Source organism: Hyperoodon ampullatus, assembly GCF_949752795.1.
Source record: "Hyperoodon ampullatus genome assembly, chromosome: 17".
NCBI lineage: Eukaryota > Metazoa > Chordata > Mammalia > Artiodactyla > Ziphiidae > Hyperoodon > Hyperoodon ampullatus.
Genome location: NC_136930.1, coordinates 719431 through 746903, shown reverse-complemented (window position 1 = coordinate 746903; position 27473 = coordinate 719431).

The following is a 27473-nucleotide window of genomic DNA, read 5'->3' as shown; positions in this document are numbered from 1 at the left end:
TAATCCTGTTTCCTTTCCAGTCTCGTTTTGCAAAGGTTCCACGTATCTAGGTGCTGGTCTCTGCCCCCAGACCGAGCCCCACGCTCTCTGCGGCTGGAAGGACTTCAGACAGATGCCGGGCTGATCCTGCCTTCCCGACCGTGCTGATCCACAGTGACAAACGTGATTGAGTGACGTGGTAAGAAACAAACTCGGAGACAGCAGCCACAGGTACAGGGTATTTCCTGTGTGATAAGCTCTGTTTTAAGAGCTTGGCAGAGTTTAATTTTTAAAAGCAGCCCAATTTCAGATCTGGACACAACAACCCAAGCGGCAGCAAGAAGCCCTGTCCGCACACAGGATGCAAACACAGCGACACCAGGACGCGAGGCCATCCCCAGCCAGCCCTGACCTGCAGCGGCCGGAGGTCTCCAGCTCAGGCCACTCCCAGACACAGAAGCCCAGGAAGGACCTCAGCGGTCCTTGCACTAGGTGGTCTGCCGTCACCAGGGGTCACCAGCCCAGTGTCCCCATGGCATCCCCAGCTCATGCCAAGGGCTCCTTCTCTGAATCCAAGTATTCCACTTCGCTGCTTCCTGGGACCCATGGTACAAAGGCTCGCTCTCAACCTTCAAGCGGATTACGTCGCCCCTCACGATGGAAGGGTTAACCCTGCTGCTCCTCTGCTGATTGAAATGACTCGATGGCAGGGTTTTGCCAACACTCTTTGAAAGATATCCCCTGGTGGCCAAAGTAAAGCTCGAGGGATTGGTCCGACCCTTGTCTACCATCTCCAACCGCAGCTCCTCGGACTGTAACACCTGATTCTCAGAATCACATCAGTGAGAAGTTCCAAATTAGCCATGCGGCCCACTGGGGGCAAGACCACATCTTATACCCGTGGACCCGCCTGGCCCAGAGGAAGGAAGGCAAAGGGACTCCCCGGCGCAGGCAGGGCTCTGCGTCCCCATTGAGCCCAGGACGGAGGCTGCCCCAGGGCAGCAGCGCAGGACGTGCAAATAAACAACTAAATAGGTGAGGGCAGGGCACTTGACAGAGCTGGTTCGCTTACAGCTGCGCGGCGCTCACCCCGGGCATTTACGGTCTGGAAGCTGCAAAAGTTTGCATCAGGCTTGCTTTCTGTAGGAGCCAACTATGACATTTAACTGATCGATTCCATTAATATCGTAACATTTTGTCAATCTGGAATGCATTTTAATCAAAAGCCCCCTTGAAATGGTCTCCTTTGTTGTTTTTCCTTGTTGGGTCATTTCAGCAACATCTGCTGTGTTTAGACAGTAAGAATAAGAGCCGCAGAATTCTGTTTGTGCTCAGCTGCTCGTGGGGGGACACCCACCCCCAGCCCGGCAGTGTTTATGTAAATCAGTGTGGCTGACACAGCCTTCATAAACAGACGAGGGAAGTATAACAAACACACGGTCCGCGCAGGAAATGTTTGCTTGAGAGCTGGCTTTGCTCTCAGCAGACGGATGAGGAGCTGCTGACATGGCAGATCTGGCCTCCCTGCACCCCAGGCTGTCGCCCGTGGCCGCACAGGACGGGACGGGACGGGCCCGCCAAGGGGGCCACTGAGGTTCTCCGAGTGGGACGTGGCCATGCATGCTGGGCCATGGGGCACCCTCTCCGGCCCCGGGACCCCACCAGCTGCCCCCCGTCATGAGGCACCCAGGCTGGAGAGGTTTCCAGGAAGGCCCTTCTGACCCCAGGCCCTCGTGCTCATTCGGGAAACAGGGTGCAGGGGAACCATCACACATACATGCAGACACACACAGACTGGGCTCTTCATACGAGCAGCCTGGGGGTCCAGTAGGAGGAACCTGGTTCACTGGCTAATGCAGCCGTGAGAGAGCGGGAGCCGTGAGAGAACACACCGCGCTGTGCACTGTTGAGATGTGTCACACACACACACTGCACTTCCTGTGTGAGCTGTGCTCTCCTGTCCTGGACGATATAATAACTGCACTTTGCTACACTGTCCTGGACCGTACGGGACTCTCCGCTCTGCTACACTGTCTACTGTAATGCTGCACAGCTGCAGAGCACAGCAAAGTGCGGTGCAGGACACTGCGGTCCAGTGCCACACGGCGTAGTGCAGTGTATACAGTGCGGCACAATCCAGCACGACGCAGCATACACCGCCCAGATGGTCCCGGACGACACAGCACAGTGGAAGCTGGTGCATCACGGCACACTGCAGTGCAGTGCGGGCAGCGTCCTGCGGGGCAGTACAGCCCTGTGCAGTGCAGCACAGTATATGCGGCCCTCGCACACAGTGCGGCGCCGAGCCACGGGCCACTGTTTTACGCCGTCCTGTCCTCGTGCACGGGGCTGTGCTCGGCTGTCCTGCATGACCCTCCTGCCCTGCGCTGTATGACGGCTCTGTGCTCTTCTCACCGTAGGTTCTCCCGTTCCCCACTGTGCGTCCTACTCACAGCCCCTCCTGAAGGAAGGGGACAGCCTGGCTCACGTGGGACACAACTTGATGAGACCTCGAAAGTCGACCTACTGAGCAGGTTCTGCGGGAGAGACGTGCCCAGACGCCCCTGGACACGGGTGGGGCTGCGAAGTTGAGGCGTCTGGTGCTCGGCAGGGGCCCAGTTCACCCACAGGACCAGGAGGCAGATGCTCGGGCTGCGGGAGAGACCCCCAGTCTTCAGGCCCCTCCAGCACTGCCGAGACACGGGTTCAGACCGTCTGGTGCTCAGTCTAACTGTGTCACCTGGACCCCAGAAGGTTCCCTGGCCCAGTGACAGCACAGGAAGAATGCTTAACAAGTTACTGCTTTCCTGCAGATCACACTGACTGAGCGAAAATCTTCCAGAACAGGGCACCTCATCAGGCACACAGACTTGTAGTTAGAAATGAACTCAGAAGATTCTTCAAGCCCCTCAGTTCACAAGAGAGGGAACAGACCCGAAGCAGTTGATTCACGCCCGTCACAGGCCTCGGAACGTCAGGGTGAGGACGAGCCCACTGCCCTGGCTACTCCGTCCACACCACAGGCCGCTGTCTGGGACCAGAACAAACGAGTCACCCGGCGTCCCAGACCAGCTTGGAGCTGTGGGACCACCGCCCCGCAGGCCAGACCCAGAGGGGCAGGCGGAGGGCCGTGCCCAGAGGGTCCACCAGCACAGAACTCCCTCCCACTCGGGGGCCGAATTCACGTCTCCTCAGTAAGAAGATCAAACCTGATCACTTCGCAGTCAAGAGTAGCCACGGTTCCAGAGGACGGATTACTCACCAGATTACCATCTCGGAAACGTCCAAAAGCTCTATCTCTTCTTGGGTGACGAGTTCCAGATGTCCAGATGTGGGGGCGGCCAGCTACCATGGTGACCAGACCAACACAGAGAGGCCCCTCCGTACCACACTCCGGGGAGACGGCAGAACCCGAAATATCTCTCCTGCCACCAGAGCCAGACTTCCCACGGGGGCCCTGACGGCTGACCAGGTGGAACCGAGGCCCTAAGAATGTCTCAAATGCCCCTCTCTGCGTTGTCTGCCCAAAGCGCCAGCTGGAGGTCTAAGATGACACCACACAGCCCAGAAGCTTCCAGAAGACGGAAGGACTCCTGGAGGAGTCCACTCGTGTCGCTGTCCTGACAGAGGGTGCAGGCGCTTTAAGCACAAGCCAGGGGCTGCTACTCACAGGCATCATCATTCTTACGGAAAGCGCGCGATCTTACACAAATCGCAGGTGAGCCTCAGGCCGCACAGAGGCCCTGCTGCAGGTCCCCTGACAGCCCGCCCGCAGCCCGGCCCGGCTTGAGGCCCAGTCAGGCTCCCCAGCTTCAGAAGCCCCAGAAGTCTTCTCATGAAGACAGACCCGGGAGGGAGAAAAGACCTTTTTCTACTACAGCTGGAATTATTTCTTGGCCTCCAAGTAAAAATTTCAGAAAATATTTTTAACCTTATTTAAAGGGAAGATGAACACTGGAAACGCCTTTGTGCCCTGCCAATTCTTGCAAAGAAGGAGCTGCTTGGATCATACTGAGTAGCTAGAAAACATTTACCTAAAATAGCTCACTTATCATCACACTACACGCCGTGATATATTTCTGATCACAGGCTCCCCAGCCCAAACCGACCAGGCCACTCAGTGGGAGCCAGTGCTTCTCAGCAGCGGGCCTGAGAGGGCCTCCTTCAGCGGGTTCCTTTCTGACACGAGTCATCGCGATAACTGCATCTCAAGGGGAGGGGTGCTCCTGGGGCCACAGTGAGTGAGGCGGGAGCTGGGGACACGGCCGAGGCCGCGGCTTCCAGCCCTGCCACTTGGGCTCACGCGCCGGACTCTGAGCCTCGGCGTCGTGGCCGGAAAATAGGACCGAGGACAACGCGTCTTCACGTGGCTGGGAGGGCGGGCCGGGGCAAGGCACACAGGGGCACAGGGGCACCAGGAGACCCACCTGGCCCGTGTGTGGCACGCACACCCACCCCCGGGGCTGCCACATAAACGCTGAAATCCACAAGCAGGGGCTCGTCCTCGTTGTCTGGCACCCACGCCACCCCTCGTGCTTCCGACTGCCTGGCCCCCAGCCGGCAGTGACCTCTCAGGACCTGTTTTCTGATCTGTGACCCGAAAGGCTGAGCCACAGGAGAGGTCGGCCCTTCAAGCGCTGGCAGCTGTGAGCACCCAGCCCCTCAGCTCGGGGGCCAAGGCCACTGCCGCGGTGTCCCCGCTGCCCTCGGCCTGAGCGCCGGCAGGAGCCCCCGACACTGCCCCCTCCATCCTCCCTTTTCCTGAGCAAACGCTTCACCAGAGCAGAGGGCACCCGGCGAGGCTCAGGGAGAGGGTCCTGGGGGCTCATCTTCTCGAGCAGCACACATGGGCTGCTCCCCACCGTGTGCGACCCCGTGCCAGACCCCAAGGGGCCCGAGGGGCACCGGCCGGCGTGCACGGATGGCACTGGCCAAACATCGCGTGCCACTGGGCTCCAGGTTCTGTGGGATCAGAATCTTAGGCAGGTGGGGACCCTTCCTTAAGAAAAAGAATACACAGTTACAAATACGAAATGACACTGAAACTTCACCAGAATGAAGAAAGAAACCACAACCAATTCAGTGAGCTCTGGAGACTCAGATCTTTTCTTCTGAAAGCCCTTTACCAGAAATGCTTACGAACGAAGGTTTGCAGGCAGCAACCTGGCTTCCTCTCCACCCAGGACCATCCCGAGGTCCCAGGGCCCAGGCGAAGGGGTCCCTCCCTGCTGCCGGGGGCGGGGAGGGCGCTCCTCGGCCGGCCTGCCGGCTTCCCCACGCCTGCTCCGGCCTCTATGACCCGAGCCCCTGCGCTGTGTTTGCAGTGGCTTTTCAACCCACAGGAAAAGCAGGGATGCGGCACGTGTCGATGTCAGGGGCCCAAGCTCCAGGCATGGCATTGACGTCAGCCTGAAACAAACACTGAACGGAAGCGGACGCGTGAACGCGGGTTCTCAGGGCCCAACGCGCCCCCATGTCCGTCGGCAGAGGCCCCATCCCGACAGTGCTGCCCGGGGCACCCCCGACCCCCGGCCGGATTCAGGCTCGGGAGGACTCCAAACCGTACACTGCTGCGGAACTGTAAACACACCTCCTGGTCCCAACAGCTCTTTTCTACGGGACGTTCCTGTGTGGCCCAGCGTTCGGTTTTCAACTCTGTCATGTCTCCTCGACTCCAGCCTCTTCCTGTGCTTTAGGACTGTGGCCCTCGTCCTCCCCGGAGGGAAAGCTACCCAGTGTGGTCGGGGCTCGGCGTCCCAGGCGTCCGTGAGAGCCTCTGCCCTCACTGCCACTGCTAACGGCTGCGCTGCCCACGGCCCTCGTGGCCCACCCCTGCTCGCTGCCCGGTGGACGGGCGGGAAGGTGCGTCCACGCCCAGGCGAGTCAGGACCCGGTGTGCGGGAACCGGTCCAAGCAGCAGGCAGCTCGGCTCCCGACCACCAGAAGCTCATGGCGCAGGGCTGCTCCGTGGGCACCGATGGATCCAAGCCATGTTGGTGTATGAAAAACTAGGAATCAAGACCTAATACGGTATAACCTTGTGAATGTGAATATCTATCTGCCTGCATTTGCGTATTTTATGTACACACAGGAAGATTCTAGTGTTCAGTCAACAAACTGAGTGATTATTTCTAAACAATGGGATCTTGTCTAACTGATTTCCTTACCTGAGCTTCTCTCTAGACAGATACACAAAATATGCACAACATGCAAACTATGACTTTACAATGAACAATGAATATTTTTTCAAAAGGAGCGACGCATGTGAAGACGAAGGGGCGGGGGGCTCAGAGGGAAGCCGGGGGGACGAACACCCGGGCCCCAGGGCCGCCACGCAGAGGGCAGCCTCTCCCCGAGTTACGAAATGCCCTCCTCTTGGCCGTTTTCTCTCTCAGAACTGCTCCAAATTCCCAATCCTAAAGGATTAAACGGAGATGCAGGACAAGAGGGGTGAATTAAAGCAGGAGGCACTTGGGATGGAAGTGGGGCCTGAATTTAGAATCCAAAGACCTGGGCTTAGATCTGGTCTGGCTGCTGAGTGACCAGCAACGACGTAGTCGATGACAATTCCCAAACCTCTGTCTGCTCGTCCAAACGCATTTTCACCTGGAAACCTGTAAGGCCACGCATTTAGCGATATCATCTCCACCCCTAGGTTGTGCCAGAAGGAAAACTGAGTAACTTTATGGCTGCATTTTTTAGAGCCTCAGGAATAATCACCAGCCCCCGAAGCCGTGCCCACCTCCCCTTCTCTGGGCCAGGGGCAATGCTCGCCCAGTCTCTGCCGAAACGGCCCTGCCTGCTCATCCGAGAGCCCTGCCTCTCTCTCCCGTGGAGCCCCCAGCCCGGCCCACCGAGGTGGGCAAAGACTTTCAGCCGCTAGCGCTTCCTAGAGGATCCTCACAGAAGAGTATTATATGTAATGTATAGCTGATATATTTACGTCATTGTGTAATTGACACGTGAGATGACAGGCGGCCACTCCCTGGGTCAGCGCCTGCATTTAACGGATGTGTCAGGAACCTGCTGGAATTCACCACCGTCCTTTCTGTCCTTCCGTCCTAACAGAAGAGCGTTTTGCAGCCAGGACGGCTGGGACCTGTCAGGGTGATTAGATGGAACTCCACTCAGTGGCCCTTCTAATAAAGCCATCATTTTCCTAAGAAAAGGGGGCCCCAGCTGGCAAACACCTCCTGCCCTCCTCCCTTGCTCTTCCCTCTTGCCGGGAGCACAGAAGGGATGTCTGGATATGCAGCCGGCATCCTTGGAATCAGGACAAAAACCGCACATTGGGCGGGGCTGGGGACGGGCGAGCCGAGGACGCGGCGCCCACGCCAGCCCCAGACTGCCTCTCTCTGGACGTCTTGAGAAAAGGGAAAAGCAGACGCTGTCCCGTGGTGACTGACTGAACTTCTGGTACTTCTGTCAAGTGCACCTCCAGCTGATTAAGAAAACCTGCCTGTTCAGAGGCCTCACCAGCCAGACCCTGAACCTGGATCGGTTCCAGAAGTTCCACTACACGTGTCAGGCGCTCAGCTACAGTCACCGCCACACCCATCGCTGGCCTCGGAGCCTGAAATTGGGACAGGACCAGGCATCACCTCCCGGGCACGTGTCCTGCTGCTGCGGAAGGTCTTCATCCATCCCCGGGCCTCCGACGAGCCCGCAGCCGGCGAAGTTCGCTCTGACGTCGCCCCTGAAAGACCCAGGCTGGGTCCACTGTGAGAAGCAGCCGCCACCTGCGCGTCCTCAGCACGCTGCCCCCTCGCCGGAACGGCCGCGCGCTCGGGCGCATCGGAGCAGCGAGACGCGGAGGGTGCTGGAGGCCGGCCACACCGAGGGCGGCTCCGGAGCCGCGGGCCCGGCCACACGTGTGTGCACGTGCACGTGGGGCTCTGCACGCACATGCGCACTGTGTATACATGCATGCGTGCATTTGTCAGCTAGGAGGACTGACAGCTGTCACCCCAAGCACCTATCCACCCCGGCAATGGTGGCTGAAAGGCAAACAGTAAATCCCAGGAAGTCGGGAATGAGGAGCTGCTCAGAAGGGACAAGTTCAAATGTGTGGCCCGAGGCTCCAGGGTCCGGCCTTGTAATCGGTCATTCCCCGCGGCCATTCCTACGCGGGTGTAGCCCAGCATGGAGCCCACTGCCCACACCGAGGTGGGGTGGCCAGGGAGGAGGACGGCAGAGGGCCCTTTCCGGCCTGCTCCGTGCGGCTGGAATGTGGGCGCCGGGCGGCTCTACGGCTGACGGCGACTGTCCTGTCCCCGCTGACGCTGGTCTCACCGCCGCCCCGAAGCAGGTGAAGACAGACCCAGAGCCCCCGGGGCAGGAGGCCCGGGCACGGGGCTGCTTCTCACTGGGGTGGGGCAGGGAGCGCCCACGAGGCTTCCAGCTGCTGCCCTGCCTCAGTGGCACAGTCCATCTGTGGGTCTGTCCGTGGGTCTGTCCATGGGTCCATCCACGGGGACGTGAGGCAGGACCCGGAGGTGGCCCCCTGGGGAGGCTCGGCCGGCATGGCTCTGTGGTTACCATAAAACACCTCATAGGTAAAACCCTCCATTTTGTGCTGATAGCAATTCATCTGCACTCACCTATAAAGGCTCCACCCTTTTACTCTTACCCTTTTATATTTTTTGATGTCACAACTTACATCTTTTTTATGCTGTGAATTCATTAACAAATTACAGTAGCCGTAGTTATTTTTCATGCTGTTTCTTTAATCTTTATATAATAGTTGAGTGGTTAACACACCATTCTAACATAGAATTACAGTTTTCTAATTCTGAAGGCCTATTTTTCACCTATACTGCAATGTTGTGTACTTTCATGTGTTTTTATGTCACTGATCAGTGTCTTTTCATTTTAGCTTGAAAAACTCCTTTCAGCCTTTCTTGCAGGGCAGGTCTAGTGGTGGTGAGCTCCCTCAGCTTTTGTTCTCTGGGAGAACCTTTATTTCTCCTCATATCTGAAAAAGAACATTGCCTGGTAAGGTATCCATGGTAAAGCAACTTTTATCTTTCAACTCTGAGTCATTCCACTCTCTCCTGGCCTGTGGGGTTTCTGCTGAGAAATCTGCTCCTGGCCTAATAGGGGCTCGTGTGTAGGTTACTTTCTTTTTCTCACTGGCTGCCTTCAAGCTTCTTTCTTTATCACTGACTTTTTGAGTTTCATTAGAATGTGTCTAATGAGACAGTCTTTTTGTATTGAGGTAGTAAGGTGTTCTACCAGCTTAATGGGCTCGCACTGAGCCGTCTAATTCCTCGCCAGGCTTGGGAAGCTCTCAGCTATCCCTTCCATCTCATTCACTGAATTCTTCAGCTCCAGAATTTCTGTTTGGTTCTTTTTTATTAATTCCAATGTCTTTGGTAAAGATACCCTCTGTTGATTTTATTCCTGAGTTCACTGAATTGCCTCTCTTGAGTTTTCTTGTTGCTCATGGAATTTCTTAATAACAGCTATTTTGAATTCTTTATCAGGTAGATTGCAATATTCTAACCCTTGAGTTCAGTTGCTGAAGAATTATCATTTTCTTTTTCTTTTATTTATTTATGTATTTATTTATGGCCGTGTTGGGTCTTTGTTGATGCTCACGGGCTTTCTCTAGTTGCGGCGAGCGGGGGCTACTCTTTGTTGCTGTGCGCAGGCTTCTCATTGCAGTGGCTTCTCTTTGTTGTGGAGCATAGGATTTAGGTGCACAAGCTCAGTAGTTGTGGCTCGTGGGCTCTAGGTGTGCAGGCTTCGGTAGTTGTGGCACACAGGCTCAGTAGTTGTGGTGCACAGGCTTAGTTGCTCCGCAGCATGTGGGATCTTCCTGGACCAGGGCTTGAACCCGTGTCTCCTGCATTGGCAGGTGGATTCTTAGCCACTGTGCCACCAGGGAAGTCCCATCATTTTCTTTTCCTAATACCATATTATCTTGATTTTTCATAGTGCTTGACTATATGTGCCTCTACTTTCGCATTTGAAGTAGCAGACACCTTTCTTAGTTAAGGCTCTATATTTACTCTGTTTCTCTCAATTAGGCAGGCTGGCAATTAGAACCCTTTCTTTTGTGTCCCAGAAGGTGGCGCTATAGCTCAGGTTTGCAGCTTCTCCTGGAGGAGCTCCGCGGATACACTGAGGGTGGTGCACAGGAGCTGGCATAGAGTGGGGATAGGAGTGGACTTGGTACTGGGCTTTGGGCGTCCCCACGGGCCCAGTAGGGGACCCTCGAGTAGGGCACTGCCAGAGGTCCAGTGGGTGGACCTCCTGCCAGAATCCCGGAGCAGAGAGCAGGAGACACGCCCCTTCAGTGCCGTTTGATAATCTGTCTCTCTCGCCTCTCTTTCCTCTCTCCGTCCCCAGTCAGACGTCCCTCCTCAGAAACCCAGGTGCTGCAGGAGAGAAACAGGTCCCCCCCGCTGCAGCCCCACATCTGGGTCAGCCAGACGGTCACTCACGCTTTCCACCTTCTCGGCCAGAGAGGTCACCGCTGACACCTTGCAGCGTCACCCTGCGGGGGGGGAGCTGACGGGGTGGGTTCCTCCACCCCCTCCCCCTCAAAGCCCATCTCCACCCCGCCCTGAAGGGGGGCCCGACGTCCCATCGGCAGGCTGGACCCCCAGGGACCCTCTGTCAGCCACGGACGCCTGCCCGGGTCTACACTCCGAGGCTGCCTTTCCCCATCGTGACATGTGGCAGTGGGGAGGCGCACCCACTCCCTTGGGTCCACAGCCCCACTGAGGCCTGTCTGCTGACTTCCATTTGCACAGGTGGGTAGAAGCTTCCAGGTGTCCTGGGGTAATGTGCTGGTTAGGCTCAGTCATGGGTGTCCAGTTAATTGTAAATCAAAGGGGAGAGAAGGAAGGAATGACCCATGCTGCCATGATGCTGACCCCACTCCATCCTTTCACATTCAACCTGTGTGTGGCCTTAGAGCCAAAGTGAGTCTCAGGAAGGGAGCGTGTAGTTGGATCATGTTTCTGTCTTTTTAAATTCATCCTGCCAATCTCTGCCTTCTGTTTGGAAAGTTTAGTCCATTTAAATTTTAAGTCACTGCTGATAAGGAAAGACTTACTCCTGCCATTTTGCCATTTGTTCCTGTATACCTCATGTCACGTTTTGTCCCTCATTTCCTCCATTACTGCCTTTTATGCTTAGCTGATTCTTTGCAGTGACAGTTTGATTCTTTTCTCAATTCATTTTGTGTATATTTTATGATGTTTTCTTTGTGGTTACCATGGGGATCACATTTGGTACCCTAAAGTGATGACAATCAAATCTGAAATTTTGGAAGCAACTTCAATCACATACAAAAACTCTACCCCACACAGTTCCAGATTAGTGAGGTCACAAACTACATCTTTATACATCATGTGACAACTTACACAGATTTTTATTCTTATGTATTTATCTTCTAAACCCTGTAGAAAATAAAAAGTGGAGTTATAAACCAAAATTACAGTAATACTGGTGTCCACATTTGCCATGTATTTACCTGTACCAGAGATCTTTATATCTTCCTGTGACTACTATTTACTGTCAAACATCCTTGCATTTCAACCTGAGAGATCCCATCAGCATTGCTGGTAGGGCAGGTCTAGTTGTAATGAACCTCCTTAGCTTTTGTTTGTGTGGGAATGTGTTAGTTTCTTGCCCATTTGGAAGGACAGTTTTACCAGAGAATTCTTGGTTGACAGTTCTCTTTCAGCACTTTATCATCCCACTGCCTTCGGACCTCCAAAGTGTCTTCTGAGAAATAGGCTGATCATCTTATGGAGGATGCCTTGTACGTAATGAGTCCCTTTCTTCTTGAGGATTTCAAGATAGTCTTTGCCATGTCTTTTGACAGTTTGATTACAGTGTATCTCCACGTGAGTCACTCTGAGTTTATCTAACTCAGAGTTATTGAGCTCTCTTATTTGTAGATTCACATCTTTCATTAAACTTGGGGAGTTTGGCCATTATTTCTTCAAGTAGTCTCTCTCTCTCACTCTCTCATTTGGGGACTCCCATAATGCAAACATTGGTCTGCTTATAGTATCACATAAATCCCTTAGATTCTGTTCACTTTTTTAAATTCTCTTTTCTGCCTGTTCCTCAGACTCCATAATTTCAGTTGTCCTATTTCAAGTTCACTGCTTCTTCTGCCTGTTCAAATCTATTATTGAACTCCTGCAGTAAATTTTTCATTTCATTTATTGTACTTTTTACCTCCGGTATTTCTGTTTGGTCTTCTTTATAATTTCTACTTCCTTGTGGATATTCTCATTTTGTTCACACATCATTTTCCTGATTTCTTTCAGTTCTTTTTCCATGTTTTCCTCTAGGTCTTTGAGCACATTTAGGAGAGTTTTTTGAAGTCTTTGTCTAGTAAGTCCAATGTTTGAGCTTCCTCAGAGACAGTTTTTGTCAATGTTTTCCCTCTGAACATGCCATGTTTTCCTGTTTCTTTGTATGCCTTGTGATTTTTTTCTTAAAAAATGGGCCCTTTAATATTACAGTGTAGTATCTCTGGAAATAAGATTGACCTCCTTCTCCAGGAATTTTTTTGTTTGTTGATCCTTGTAGTAGACCATTAGTTTTGAGACTTTCCCAAACTATTTTTGCAAAGACTAGTCTTTGTCCCGTGTGATCACTGGAGTCTGTCCTTTACACTGTGTTCAGCTAATGTGAGAGTCTTCCTTGAATGTCACAAGTCTTTATCAGTTGGCCCTGTCTGGGGAGCTCCTTCAACACTCAGTCAGGCTTGCTTTGAGCCTAGGAATCAGCCTAAGGTGAAAGCTTAATGTCTTCTCGTGTCTTTTTTGAACATGCATCTTGCCAAGGTATGCATTTGGATTTCTAATGCTCCTACACACACAGCTGCTTTTGAATGCCCTAATTTCCAGAGTCTCACTCCACCTTCTCCCCCAGGCCCTAGATTGTCTACTGTATGTCTTGCCCTAGGCATCTGTGAACCTGTGTAGCTGTTGGGGGCACTGCCCACAGTTTTCCTTCTAAGTTCTGAGTTAGGCAAAACAGATGAGCACCTTGCATTAGTCTTTTAGGTATCCCCCAGACAGTTTAGAATAGACAAACAGTAATTTCCCAGTAAAGTCTGCTCTTCTCCCTCCAGTTTAAGTAAGGGACCTGGGAACTAGGCTGCTGCAGCTTCAAACCTGCCACCACCCCAGGGAAGGAGTCGGGTAAGAGTAAGTAAGAACACCACAAAACTTCCTGACCACTTTGAATGTGGCTTTTTCTTGACTGGGTGTTTGCTTGGTGGCTGTAAACTGACTGTTTTCCAGAGCCCTGACAAAGCTGGTTGAGACAGTTTCTGTTTGTTTCTTTCAGTGTTTCCATGGGGAAGCAAAAGCTCAGAGCTTCTCAGACCACCATTTTGCTAGTAGTAACCCCTCTCCCAGTCCTTGTTTTTATTTTACCACTTTCGTTCACATTTCTTGAATTTCTTCTAGTGTAGTGACCTTTTGAAACAAAGTACAATATTTACCAATTTACTTATTTGGCCTATTGGATTTTCATCACACTACCTTTCAGATGATCTCGTCCAACATGACCTATATCTCCACCAGCTTCCTGTCATCCACAACCAAATAAGCAAACCCTTCACTGTTCTTCAAGTCTCTATTTAGAGTTTTAAAAGAATAGCACGGAGACTTCCCTGGTGGTGCAGTGGTTACGAATCTGCCTGCCAATGCAGGGGACATGGGTTCGAGCCCTGGTCCAGGAAGATCCCACATGCTGCGGAGCAACTAAGCCCGTGTGCCACAACTACTGAGCCTGCACTCTAGAGCCCACAAGCCACAACTACTGAGCCCACGTGCCACAACTTCTGCAGCCCACGTGCCTACAGCCCGTGCTCCACAACAAGAGAAGCCACCACAATGAGAAGCCCAGGCACCGCAAGGAAGAGTAGCCCCCGCTTGGCGCGCACAGCAATGAAGACCCAACACAGCCAATAAATAAATAAATAAATATATATATATATATATATATATATATATATATATATATATATATAAAATAAAAATAAAATAAAAGAATAGCACAGTCAACCAATCATCATGTTCTCCCAGTCTTCTGTCCTGTCCTCTTAATGTTCTCACCAGCATCTATCCCATAATCAGAACCCTGTATTATGGCTATTTTGGTTTTTAATGAATCATAAACTAAGGTTCCCAAGCCATGGTATCTCCCCAGGGAAAACAGCCAACAGATGTCAACAGCCTTGCAGATGCCAGAAGCACTAAGCATCAAAGGTGATAATTATAGATGCTCATCCATTCCCCAAATTCCATCATAAGAAATAATTTTGGTTCCCATTTAAAATTTTTAAATAGAATTTTACTTGCAGCAGTGAAAACCAGGAAGTAGTTTATCACAAAAAACAAAGACTTTGAAATCAAACAGACCAGTATTCAAATATTGATGTTGGCACTTACTAATAGCAAATTACTTAATTTCTATAAAACTCATTTTCTCATCTAAAAAAAAAAGTAGAGAAAACAACAACTATCTTGCAGGGATAACATGAAAATTAAATAAAATAGCACATATAAAGTCTTAATACTGAATTTAAAGATCCCTTCACTAGGAAAAAAGAAAGACAGTGAAAATTTCCCCAAAGCTAAGAATTCTAATGAATTTTATTAAAGAAATATTACATGGACGCCAAACTGCTGGTTTATATGCTCTCTCGTTTCCATTGCTATAAGAGCATATAAATGTGATGCGACATATCAGGCAGTTCGAGGGTGCGTGTCTAGTGTATTTTGGGAAGACAGATGGAGGAGCCCATGGGGGATATTTGCATGAGGAGTCAAGATGCCCAAGAAAGATTTCTTCTTAAGAGAGGAGAGAGTCAAGGTCCACAGCAGTGGCCCAAATCCAGCGAGTACATGTTGAAAGTGAGCTTTCTTTGAGTACAGACAGCACAGCGATGTACGCTACTCAGAGCTCCTCCACTCCGCTCCCCAGCTTGTGTCTGACTCCCAGGGAGAGAGGAATGAAACACAGACCAAGTAGAAACGAAAGCTGTTTCGTCCGACTCCCTCAGGACATCAAGGGCACATGTCCATGCTGGTCTATAAAGGAATGAAACACCAGTCAAGGAGGGAGACCCTCCCCCACTCTGGCACAGCCTCAGACCGAGAGCTCAGGAGCTAGACCAGGCAAGAGGGGCCTGCACCCACCTCTGCCCATCGTGAACAGCAAACAACAAACTGAAGAAGGAGGAGCGCCGAGGGCACATCGTTCACATGAGGTCCAGCCCAGCGCCGTCCCCCAGGGATGCGGTGCCGCCAGACCCAGTCGCCACTTCCCCAGCTCCAGCCCACCATCCTCAGCACGATGGGCAGCTGTGTCCAGGTGCTGTGCCGGTCTGCGGGTTGGACTGCTGCCCTCAGCTTGGGGTCGGGGGGGGATGCTGCCCTTGCACACAGGGGGGACGCTTGGATGTGAGAACGCTTTACACACGTGTGGAAAGTTAACCTACCTTTTCAATCCTGCCTCAGCTTAAACGCAGCAGACCCTTACATAGCAGAGATTCCCAGCGGCACCCAGGTCGCCAAGAGCCCCTTCTCTTGCTTTTCTTGTGGTGTCTATTCACAGATCCTGAGGGGTCCACATGTCAGCACGGTACTCACAACCACTGCTGAGAAACCACAGTGACTGAGAAACAGCTCACAATCTTAAACCATTTAAGTTACTCGTAAACTTATGTATGTTGGTCTAGACACAACACACGAGCATAATACCAATTCTTTACATCGGCAACGAGATGACATTTAATGCTAGAAATACAAATTGTTTCATGTTCATGAAAATACAAATATGACAAAAATTATGTAAGACATCATCAGGCTTTTTAAAATTAAATTTAAATTTTCAGTTTTATTTCAATAACTTTAAGATGAATATTCACTTTTAAGATTTTCACTTTAATTTTAATATTTTAAAAGAAAAGATTTTTCAAAAACATGAAAATATTAATTTTTAATAATTTTACACTTGTTTTAATTTATATTTTTATGAAATATTTCCATTTTAATCATTTAGAGCATTACTGTCAATTGAACACAAATTATGTAAAAATCTTTATTAGATCTATATAATTCGTGATTTAGCTGAAATTAGGCAAGAGAAAATAAATTTTATGAGCTATATATATATATATATTTAAAATCAGTGTTCTTTTTTAAATTTTTTATTTATTTATTTATTTTTGGCTGCATTGGGTATTTGTTGCTGCGCAAGGTCTTTCTCTAGTTGCGGTGAGTGGGGGCTACTCTTTGTTGCAGTGCACGGGCTTCTCATTGCAGTGGCTTCTCTTGTTGCAGAGCACGGGCTCTAGAGCACGTGGCCTTCAGTAGTTGCAGCACATGGGCTCAGTAGTTGTGGCTCGCAGGCTCTAGAGCACAGGCTTAGTAGTTGTGGCACATGGGCTCAGTAGTTGTGGCTCACGGGCTCTAGAGCACAGGCTCAGTAGATGTGGCACATGGGCTTAGTTGCTCCGCGGCATGTGGGATCTTCCCAGACCAGAGCTCGAACCCACGTTCCCTGCACTGGCAGGCAGATTCTTAACCACTGCGCCACCAGGGAAACCCTGTGCTATGTATTAATTGTTTATGTTTTATTTGATTATTCATTCAAACATCTACAGAACACCCATACATAATAATAATTATTATTCCACATATTATTATGTGGAATAATAAATTCATCCTTGATATTTTGCTTCCAGTCATATAAGAATTGTAGCTTTACATATATTTTTATTTTGTCATTATGAAGACATGATCAGGATAAAACAATAGAACATGTACATTTGGTACCTGTCTGTTGCCTTGATTTATAACTTTAATATTACACGTGGCATGTGGGCCACAACCGTCTGGGGCAGGCTGGATGGAGGGGCCCAGAAACGCCCCAGGCCCAGGACCTCCGAGGGAGGAACTCCCTAAACCAGAGCAGGAAACTGGGAAATGACAGCTCAGCTGCTCAGAGCACAGCACCCCAGCCCACGAGACTCCCAGAAACAGCTGGGGAATTGGGGATGAACTAGAACCCACACCGTAATTGTGTGGAAAATATATAGGAAGTTTCTCTGAGTTTCTCTCCTTGTGACCACTTCTACCCCAAGACCATGTGGCCTGAAAAATATTAAATTACAGAAAGAAACAGAGAAGTCGCTCTCCTACCCAAAACTCTCCAAACAATGGGCTTTGCGAACATTTAGACATATCTTAATTCTGCCGTAAAAAGCAACTTAGTATTCAGACAAACAGGAAGTGAAACCCAGGGACAAGCCAGCCAAGCTGAGCTCCAGGGCTCAGGAAAGGCAAGCGGTTCCAGCACACGCCACCCAATGACCTGCATAAACACATCCTCTCCACGCAGGGTGACCCCCTTGGAGTGGTCCGTGTTTACAAACACAGCGCAAGCCGGGAATAAACTCCTGGGAATTGCTGCAGGCAGACCGCCAGTGGTAGGGACAACACCACGTTCGTTACCAGAGGGCCCAGTGAAACCCAGGAGCACCAGAGCGAGACACCCATGGGCAGTGGACGGGCCAAGGCCTGACACCACCAGCGAGACAAGCGGCCCGGGAGTGGAGGCGCCTGCGCCCGGCCCTCGTGTCACAGCCGTGGAGCGTGGTCCTCCACCCACTGCTCAGAGCCAGCCCTGGTCCTCGAGTTCCTGTCCCCAAGCACAGCTTCCTTGACTTGATCTCTTTGGGGAAAGCATCTAGGGGACTTAGGCTGACCGCTCCGCACAAAATGTCCTCAAGAAGCTGACTTTTTTGTTAATAAGACCTAACTGAACTGAACGGGCATGAAAACGGTCCACAGACAAAACTGGCCCTAGCACGCACCACGGCTTCTCAGCCTCCTGACCGCTACAGAGATGCCTGCACAGCTGTGCCCATCCCAAGAGGCGGCTGCGGGCAGCAGATTAAAGAAATGTGGTCTGAACACACGGCAGCGTATTGCTCAGCCTTAGAAAGGAAGGGAATTCCGACACACACCTCAGCGTGGATGGACCTTGAGGACACCATGCTCAGTGACATAAGCCAGACACAAAAGCACAGTTGCTGTACATTTCCATTTATGTGAAGTCTGCAAAGTGGCCAGTTCATAGGAACAGAAAGCAGAACGGTGGGTGCCGGGGCTGGGGGAGCGGAGTGTTTAGCGGGGCAGAGTTTGTTCTGCAAGACGAAGACGTTCTGGAGATCTGTTGCACAATATTGTGAATATACTTAACACTACTGAACCGAACATTTAAAAGTGGTTAAGATGGCAAACTTAATGTTACGCATTTTCTACCACAATAACAAAAGCTATAAAATACAAACATGTCTTGCCTGGCAAAGAATTTTGAGTTCTTTTTTTAATGTGATGAATGAATACATAATCTAAAACTGTTAAAAGGAATTATTACTTGTAATAAAAAAAATTGATTTTAAAAGTTAAACCAAGAAAAGGGGAAACTGGAACTGAATAACCCAAAGGAATCCCCGGAAGTGCTGGGCCGTCCACTCGGGCCCAAGGGGTAACTGCTGTATCTGGATGACTCATGGTGTCCTGAGCCAGACACGGCATCAAGCAGCGGCTGCCGGCGTCCCCTGCATATGGTGAGCAGGACCTGAGACCTTCCTGCCTCTGTCCACACTAGCCTGTGTCCCCCTCAGCTGTGTCCTAGATAGGCAGACGCCAGCTCTCACTTCTGTCCTGGGTTTCCATCACTGGAGCACGTTTAGATAGCCCAATGTTCAGAAAATAAGTTCACTTACCTTCTTCTGAAATTATTACTTTGGAGAAGACAAATTACGAAATTGCTTACCTAAAACACCTTCACTAAAGGAGCTCAAACGTCTTCATATAATTTTAGGAAGCCATTTTTAAAGGCATTTAGGCTCTTTTAGATGTTTTTCAGTCCTTTATGCAACATGAAAACTTCCTTAATTAAAATATTGAGACCAGCCAAAGATTTCATATTCTGCACTAATAAAAAATCAAGTGAGGACTTCCCTGGTGGCACAGTGGATAAGACTCCGTGCTCCCAATGCAGGGGGCCCGGGTTCGATCCCTGGTCAGGAAACTAGATCCCACATGCATGCCCCAACTAAGAGTTCGCATGCCACAACTAAGGAGACTGATAGCCACAACTAACACCCAGTGCAACCAAATAAATAAATAAATAAATTTCTTTAAAAAAAAAAAATCAAGTGGACAAAGCAAAAGCTCTGAAATGCCCCTAAACAAACTTGGAAATCTCTCATATCGATTAAAAACATCCACCCACAGGGTAGATCATGGAAATTGTGCTTTCATGTCACCAGAGTCTGACACCTGAAGAGCAGACAGTAAATAATAACCAAATTGGTGACAAGAGAAGGAAGCCTCCTCCTTCCTCGGGGACTTGACGAGTGAGCGCTGACGATGTCGGGAGCCTCGCTAACTCGGTCCAGATGTGCTGCCTCGGTGCTGACCTTCACAACTAAGGCTGTGCGTTAAGTGGGGAGGGGCCTAGACTCCACCCAAAGCAAGCAGCTGACCCAGGGCGCACCTGCCCTGTGTGAATAGGGACGCGCTTGGCCTGAGTGATGGGGGGAATGTGGGCATGACCCTCCCCGAGATTTCCTTTTTTTTTTTTTTTTTTTTTTTTTTTTTGCGGTACGCGGGCCTCTCACTGTTGTGGCCTCTCCCGTTGCGGAGCACAGGCTCCGGACGCGCAGGCTCAGCGGCCATGGCTCACGGGCCCAGCCGCTCCGCGGCACGTGGGATCCTCCCAGACCGGGGCACGAACCCGTATCCCCTGCATCAGCAGGCGGACTCTCAACCACTGCGCCACCAGGGAGGCCCTCCATTTTTAAATAAAATGCCCCCAAACAACTTTGCTGTGTGCTCAGCTCAAAGCAGCAGCTACAAGACCAGGCCCCCCTCAATCAGATGACTTGTGGACCCACCTCAGTCCTGTTCAGAGGACGTTTAACACAACCTTTGGATAAATCCCCTGGGCTGAGTGAGAGTGCATCCCACCCCGGACAGCAGCCACACTGGCCAGGCGATGTTTTATGATCATCCCAGTGCAGTGCAGCCCACAGTGTGTGGTTCAGAGATAGCACGACACCAACTTTTCTTAAGGGACGCGAAGGGTGCAAACGTCCAGGTGCCGACAGGGGCCGTGGGCCTCTGGCTTGTCAGGCTCTGGACCTGGAGACTTCAGTCACCCCAATTCCCGCAGCTCTGTGACGCAGGAGGACCCAGATGTGGCGGATCCTGCAGAAACACGGCCCCGCCCCGCCTTCCGCCCCATCCAGAGCACACGTGGCTCATCACGCGGTCCCACGGGTCACCCACCAGCACACCCTCTGAACGCGGGGCAGAATCGCACAGCTGCTGACTCAGGTCTCGGATTTGCACACAACTTCCCTCCACACCACCCTGGGAACGCGGGCTTCCCATCACCCGCCCCCTCCCACCCCCAGTCCTGCACGGTCCAGCCGCACCGATTCTGGGGTGACGGGTCTGAGAACGTCTGCAGATGCTTAGATGTGGTTTTGTTCCCGTTCGGTCCCGAACAGTCACCACACGTAAGCACAGGAGAAGCGCCAGCGCAAAGGACCCTGCAGCGACCGGGCGTCAGGAATCTGAAGAGTGAAGGGACCGAGGCGGAGGGTGGGCACGGCCGCCCTGGAGCCCGGCTGTCTGGGTGGGAGTTGGTGTCCCTGAGTCTCAGTATCCTCAGCGTCGAGTGGGGATGATAACTGTACCACGTCTTGACCAGGAAACCTACAGGGGCCTCCACCACCTGGGAAAGGACACACCTGTCCCCGAAGTAAGCCAGGCTCTGTGGCAGGAAGAGCAAAGGAGAAATCGGGGGGCGGGGCTGTGTCCTCACGCGGACCACGCCTTGTTCGCGGGGCAGCCTGGGCAGCCTTGAAACCCTTCCAGGACGTTCCACCAGGATGATTCCCAAACCGTTTACCTGGGGGAGGCTCCCATTCCTCTCTCTCACCCCTTGTCATCAGAGCATCACTCGCTCTCTGGACTGTACTTCTTTTTTTTTTTAATTAATTAATTTATTTATTTTTGCTGTGTTGGGTCTTCGTTTCTGTGAGAGGGCTTTCTCTAGTTGTGGCAAGTGGAGGCCACTCTTCATCGCGGTGCGCGGGCCTCTCACTATCGCGGCCTCTCTTGTTGCGGAGCACAGGCTCCAGAGGCGCAGGCTCAGTAGTTGTGGCTCACGGGCCTAGTTGCTCCACGGCATGTGGGATCCTCCCAGACCAGGGCTCAAACCTGTGTCCCCTGCATTAGCAGGCAGATTCTCAACCACTGCGCCACCAGGGAAGCCCTGGAATGTACTTTTTTTCTTTTTTTTTTTTGCAGTACACGGGCCTCTCACTGCTGTGGCCTCTCCCGTTGCGGAGCACAGGCTCTAGACGTGCGGACTCAGTGGCCATGGCTCACGGGCCCAGCCGCTCCCCAGCGTGTGGGATCTTCCCGGACCGGGGCACGAACCTGTGTCCCCTGCATCGGCAGGCGGACTCCCAACCACTGCGCCACCAGGGAAGCCCTGGAATGTATTTTTTTTTCTTTTTTTTTTTTGCGGTACACGGGCCTCTCACTGCTGTGGCCTCTCCCGTTGTGGAGCACAGGCTCTAGACGTGCGGACTCAGCGGCCATGGCTCACGGGCCCAGCCGCTCCCCAGCATGTGGGATCTTCCCGGACCGGGGCACGAACCTGTGTCCCCTGCATCGGCAGGCGGACTCTCAACCACTGCGCCACCAGGGAAGCCCTGGAATGTACTTCTTGACCTACTTTTCTCTCTCACTCTCCAGAAGGTAAGCTCCAAGGAGGCGGGGCCTTACCTGCCTTGCTCTGATGTGGTGACTACTCAACAAACACGTGGAAGAAAGGGGGAGGGGGAGCGGAGAGGACGGGGGAAGGGGGAGAGGAGCTAAGGCTGAGACGCCCCCGTAACACGCCTCAAAACGCGAAGCCGAGGCAACGCGCTCATCATCACACTGGGCGCACCGCCCCATCGGTGGTGCCCTGTCAACATTTACTGGCCAGCATCCAGGCACAGCCCTGGTGCCATATTTTTAACGGTTGAATTTTTGTCTAGTGAAAAAAAAACTGGCACCAAACCAATAATTAAAACATTAAAAAGACTGTTAAGTATTTTATTTAAAGTTTTCCCAGTCTATTTTCTTAAGGAAACGTGCATTTCAGCCAGAGATCTTGGTCTAGCTTGTAATGACTTATTTATATATCATATTTTAAATCACTGCTCTGCTGACTGGAAATTATTATTGTCTTTGGAGGGAGACTACAGGGTGAGATAGCTTCTTGAAGGTGGCTGTGAACATTCATACGACATTCCACCAAGAAGGAATTACCTTACCTGGAATTCCCTTAAGCCCTCAGTCCCCAGTTTCAACTCTATTAAGTTGCATATTTATACACCATTTACAGTAAAGCCTTCAGATTTGATGACCAATATTCTAAATTTTGAACAGCCACCGTATGCCCTCCCAGCCCCTCAGAACTGCAGAGTTTCCTGTTCTCTGGTGCTGCCCCAGTCCGCTCCTTCATCAAAAGGAAAAGGAAAGGAAACGCACCTAGCTTTCAGGGAACCCTAACATACAAGCTATTTTTAAAGGAAGATTATTCACAAGAGAAGTTCTTCCTTACATGTTCTGCAGATGTGAGAAGGTACCGGAAAACACAGGGAGCCCCGGGATAGGAGTCCGGGGTCAGAGGGAGCCCCCCACCCGGAGAAGCGCTGACCACATTGGGGTGCCCACCACGGGTACTTCAAGGCCGTGTGCTGTGCCCGCCCCGCTGTTTGCCTTCAATCCCAAGAGGGGAGGCCATCACACGGTGGTCTAGGACATAGCAGTCAGAGGAAGCTGAAAAGTGACCGACTCACTCCCCTTGGACTAGGGCTGGAGCAGCCGCAGGCCGCGTAGCTGGGGAGGGTGGCCGGCCTCGGGGACTGCAGCCCGCTGCCCACCCCCGACGCCACCACAGCCCCGCCCTGGGCACCTGTCCTTCGTCACCTCCTTCCAGCCCCACCCTCCCCTGCGGGCTGGCTCCCCCTCCGCCCAGGCCCCTCGCAGAGTCGAGCTTCCTACCTGCGGTCAGACGCCTGCTGCCCGCTCCTGCCGCCGGGGGAGTCCGAGCAGGGACACAGGAATGAGCAGAAGAGGTGCTGATGTGAATCCTGCCCGCGGGCCCTTCAGGGGTCCCTGCTTTCCACATAACACACGCGGGGGCGGAACCTTCACGAGGGACCTGGAAGCCCCTGGAGACAGGGCCAGGAAGGCCAGGCTAGGACACCTCCCCCGGGAAGCGTGGCTTCTTCAGCTGGATGTCGGTTTTGGGATCCTCAAGGGCTGCTCGAGGGTCTTCATCCTAAGACATTTGTGAGTCCCCATCAACATACTCCTTCCAACAGTTCTCTGACAAGACCCAAGGTCTCATCTCTAAGGAAGGCAACTTCCTAGAAAACCCTTAACATCTGGCTAAAATTTAAAAGTGATTCCTAGCATGTGACAGTGGCCGGCATCCCAAGTGTCACACACACAGGCATCTCACACACACACAGGCATCTCACACACACACACACAGAGGCATCTCTCATACACACACAGAGGCATCTCTCATACACACACAGGCATCTCACACACACACACACAGGCATCACACACACAGAGGCATCTCACACACACACAGTCATCTCACACACACACACACAGTCATCTCACACACACACACAGGCATCATACACACAGAGGCATCTCACACACACACAGGCATCTGTCACACACACACAGGCATCTCACACACACACAGTCATCTCACACACACACACAGTCATCTCACACACACACACAGGCATCTCACACACACAGGCATCTCACACACACACAGTCATCTCACACACACACACAGGCGTCTGCTCACGCCAGCCCTGCTGCGTCCCGACCCTCACACACCTGCTTCTTCACCACTTTGTGGAGGTGACTCTACTCATTCTGCAAAGTTCATCTCAAAGAAGAACTTTCCAGAAAGCTTTCTCGAGTTCCTTCCGAGACTGCATTTCTTCATCCTATAAATACCAATAACGTTCTATACCTCCTCTGTGCATAAGCAAACCCTGCATGGCATCACAGTAGCAGATATTTCTCACGAGAGACTGAGCTCTTTGAGGGCAGAGAACATGTACCTCTCCCCTCTCTATCCCTAGGAGCCTCTCCTCAACATCCTTACACACAGAAAATAACTGCTAAATGTCATAGATCAACTTTAATCGTTAATTGTCCATCTCTGGAAAACTGAAAAATTTGCATACCATCCCCTGTGTCTTTTGAAAAATACCCAGTTTTCAGGGTTCTACCGTTGCCAGTTATAGTTAAAGGAGATACCCCTCTGAGAATTTCCAGGAAACTGTACGGTGTAGTAAGATGAGTACCACACTCTTACTCTCTCCATCCATGTATGTATTAATGAATCCATAAAAACTCAAATAACAAAAAAACTCACACAAACAAATGTGGAACAAAGAATCCATCAGATAAAAGCCCTGTTCCCCAAACAAGTTTACCCTCCAGAAATCTGTACCTCCACTGGGGCTTTGTCTGAGTTGCTGATTCCTGTTCAAGATAAATCCCTTCAGTGAGCAACAAATGGTCTTCATAAGAACCTCTCACTACAGCCAGACTCTCCTTCCTGGCACAATCACTAGCCACTCTTCTAAAATACTATGTTGTTACCCATAGATTGTTGCTTAGAAATTAAATATATACTCACTGAGCACTTACTTTAAGCAATGTTCTAGGTACTAAGGATCTAACAGCAACAAAGAGGGGAAAAGCAGTTACTTTGGGAAAGCATCTATTCAAACAGGGACAACACACAATAAACATAATAATCAAGTAAATCATGTAGTATGTTAGGTAAAATAATAGGACATATCTCACACCATCCACCAAAAACTACCTCAAGTGAGCCACAGACCTAAATATGAGAGATTATGCTATAAAACTGTTAAAACATCAGAGTAAATCATCATAATCTTGAATAGAGCAGTAATTTCTTAGGTCTGACATCAAAAGCACAACTGGGAAAAGAGAAGATAGCTAAACTGGACTTCACCAAAATCAACAAATTTTGTACTTTGAATGACACCATCAAGAAAGTGAAAAGACAACCCACAGACTGAGAGAAAACATTTGCAAATCATATATCTGATAAGGGACATGTATCCAGAGTATACAAAAACTTTCATAATGCAATAATAAGTTGATGAATAACCCAATTTTCAAAATGGGCAAAGGATTTGAATAGATCTTTCTCCAAAGCGAAAATGCAAATGGCCAATTAGCACATGAAAAGGTATCCAACACCATCAGTCATTAGGGAAATGCAAATCAAACCACAGTGAGATACCATGACACACCCACTAGGATGGCTAAAATCAAAAAGACAGACAATCACAAGTGTTGTCAAGGATGTGGAGAAACTGGAGTCTCAGTGCATTGCTGGTACGAATGCAAAATGGTGCGGTCAGTTTGGAAAACAGTCTGGCAGTTCCCCAAAATGCTAAGCATAGAATTACCACATGACCCAGCAGTTCCACTCTTGGTGTATACCCACAAAAACTGAAAATATATCCACACAAAAACTTGTACAGGAATATTCATAGCAGCAGTAGCAAAATAGCCAAAATGTGCAACCAGACCAAACACTCATTAACTCATGAATGGATAAACAAAACTGTGGTGAATCTATACAATATTATTCGGCCATAGAAAGGATTGAAGCACCACGCCACAGCATAAATGAACCTCTGAAGCACTATATGCTCCATGAGAGAAGCCTGCCATAGGAGAACACGTATTGTGTGATTCTATTTATAGGAAATGTCCAGAATGGCCAAATATAGAGACAGAAGGCAGACCTACTAATCATTTAAGTTGAGATGCCTCCTCTGTGAAACCCCTCCTGACAGAAGCAGGCAACCTGGCAGTGTCCTGTGGCCTCACGTTGTAACTGCTGACTAGAATGTAAGTTCTATGAAGACAGAAACGTTAAATGCCCATTTTGTTCTCTGCTGTATCCCCGACACCTAGAGCAGTGCTGAGCACAGAACAAGGGTTCAACAAATATTTATTGCAAGCTCCAGGGAAATAATGTGTTCACAGGCCCCATCAACAGGCAATGGTCCTCGAGTATATCCCATTCATCTCGGTGCTTCCAGAACCCATGGTAACGTGGTGCCTGGCACACAGAACATCTCCGATCAATGTGGGGGAAGAATGAATGAATGAAAAATAGACTAAAAACTACCCTCAAAACGCACAGCTCTTCCCAGATGGGATGCCCAGGAAGAGCCCTGTTGGCTTCTGACATATATAAATGTAAGAGAATCTGTGTTGTTTGAAACCACTCAGTTTGTGATAATCTGTTACAGCAGCAGTGGGAAACTGTGATAATATGCCACAATAATTAACTCTATAGCATAAAATAAACATTTTGAGAAATACTTTTTAAAAGTTTTTCAGATTCTATCCTGGTTTTCCTGATTATTCATGAAACTTTTCAATAGTATAAGTTGCAAGAATATGGCAGTTTTTGTGCCTAATGTTTCCCCTTACCCTCCTCCTAGCCATCTTGCTCTACTTTCCATGTTGGTTCTGAGCTGTAATTTGAGGTTAAGCTGAAAGACCACAAAATGGAAAGCTGTCATAAGTGGTTCTCTCAAATTTCCTGGACCTTGGGAACAGAACCACGTTGACTGCTTTTTTGGTTTGACCTAGTTAATTCTCTGTTCATTGGTAGCCTTTGAATTCTTTATTATGAACATACAATGTAATAACCACTTTCTATTTTTAAAAAATGGTAATAGATCTTTGCATCAAAGCAAACTCTTATGCATTAAAACTTCTCTTATAATGAAAAGAATTTTTTCAAGCCTGCTTTTTTTTTCTTTTAGTCGAAAGTCCAATTTTATTTTATTTTATTTTATTTTTATTGGAGTAGAGTTGATTTACAATATTGTTAGTTTCAGGTGTGCAGCAAAGTGACTCAGTTATACATATACATACATCCACTCTTTTTTGATTCTTTTCCCATATGGGTCATTACAGAGTATTGAGTAGAGTTCCCTGTGCTATACAGGAGGTCCTTATTAGTTATCTATTTTATATATGGTAGTGTGTATATGTCAATCCCAATCTCCCAATTTATCCCTCTCCCAGCCTTACCCCCGGTAACCATAAGTTTGTTTTCTACATCTGTGACTCTATTTCTATTTTGTAAATAAGCTCACTTGTACCCTTTTTATAGATTCCACATATAAGCGATATAATATGATATTTGTCTTTATCTGACTTACTTCACTCAGTATGAGAATCTATAGGTCCATCTGTGTTGCTTCAAATTACATTATTTTGCTCTTTTTTTTTTTATTCAAGCCTGCTTTTCTTTTCTTT